We start from the raw sequence: 1,774 nt of genomic DNA, 5'->3' as shown, positions 1-1,774 counted from the left end.
GTGCATAATGTGTTTGTGTTGTTCACTTGGTTACTGCAGTAAAGCTGAATGGGGTGTGCCAGTGTGGTCTTGGCAACGTGATAATGAGGGATTGATGTTGTGTTTGTGCTGAGCTCAGCAAGCAAAGCATCTTTACTTCCTCCATTACTTTAGTGGCTAAAGTATCATCATTTTGGCCAAAGAGTGTGATAATTTCCAGTGTTTGTGTCGTGGTAATACTGTCGTGGTAATACAATACTTTTTCAACGTGGATTTTTATTGAGGCTGGATTGTTCCGGAGTGTTTATTTCACAGCAATTCAATGTGGATATGTATTCCGTCTGTTTGATTCGTTTCCATGTCTGTTGGCGCTCAACTATGGCAATCTCCTTCACTGAAAACTGCTGCTCTAGCAGAGCCTCATTAACATCTGTAAAAAGCCAATTACACATTTACAAACCTGTGCTTAAAATGTCCCTTTCCCAGACCAAATGTTAATATCTACTCAGAAGAAATACTTTTAATTGCCCCAGCTGAAATGCTAGTGATTACATTAAGTGATTCAATTGGAACATTCTTATTTGAAGATAACTTTCCTCTGCCCATATAATTATCTCATGGAGAAAGGGATTAGATTAGCATACGAACCCGTCCCTAAACCCAGTCAAACACCTCTGGGCCATGGCAGAATGGTCTAGTGGGAGATGGTTTCAACACCAGTACATGCAACACTCCGCAGTGCAGATTTAAAAGCTGACCTCGTGTCTCTTTCTCTTGCCCTCCAATCGATCCCGTGCTGATTAAAGTAAGATGACTAGCGCTGTGATTGATTTAGCCTATCCTCCAAATTAATACATCTAAGAGCTTCTCTTAATCCAATATTTTTTTTAAATTGGGCTGTACTTTTTTTATCTCAACATTCTCTTGAATTTATTTACCCCTTTCCAAGTCTAAATGACTGTGTTGAAAAAATATCTACCTTCCTGAGTGATTTTTCCCCCCTTCTCATTTACCCTATACATATATGTATATTACCAGGGTGGAGGTACTGTACATCTATTCAGTGAATTACAGTAGCCATGTAATATGGAACTGACCTTATTTGTCTGTTTGAACGAATTGCTTGTGAGCTCTGATTGGTTGCAGTTGTGACCATGAAGAATGCACCTCCACCTGTTTCCTTAAAGACTGTGGTTCATTTTCCAGAGGGAAACACAGGGACTGAGCTGCTATCGTCTCCAAGTCCCTGCACCGTCCATAGTCTGAGAAACAACATTTACATGTGACTTGTAGTTGTTCATTTAGACGTGGAGTTTGGATGAAGTACTTGGGGTGTGTTTGACTTTCAGGTGTCATGAGTTGTTTCATGAATGGATTGTGAGAGGGGTGGATAGGTAGAGTGCTTTAGCAGTTTATCAGATCATCTTATAGGGATCATGACCTACAGAAATGTACATCCTGGTCCTTGGCCTGTCAGACTGCACCATATACAACATGCATGCTCACAATCCCCATTTTAATGCCATCATCTAGGTGTAATGGCAATGGTTGTGTGTGCCTCAGCTAGGCCTAAGCTTGTCTCCTTTAATATTACTTTTTTGAATATGAATATCATACAGTGGACGCCTATGCATTTATCGCTCAAATCTCCGACAGCTGAACCATGAGATGGACAACTATTGTTTTAGGAAAGTAAAAACCAATAAAACAATCAACTATAACGTTTTTAATAGGCTACACATCGAAACACATTTGGGGTAATTTGTTATACCCAGTTTTTAATGACACGTAATTA

Source organism: Oncorhynchus gorbuscha, linkage group LG05, assembly GCF_021184085.1.
Source record: "Oncorhynchus gorbuscha isolate QuinsamMale2020 ecotype Even-year linkage group LG05, OgorEven_v1.0, whole genome shotgun sequence".
In the NCBI taxonomy this organism is placed as follows: Eukaryota; Metazoa; Chordata; class Actinopteri; order Salmoniformes; family Salmonidae; genus Oncorhynchus; species Oncorhynchus gorbuscha.
The sequence above is the reverse complement of the archived record's forward strand: the minus strand, read 5'-3'. Positions refer to the sequence as shown.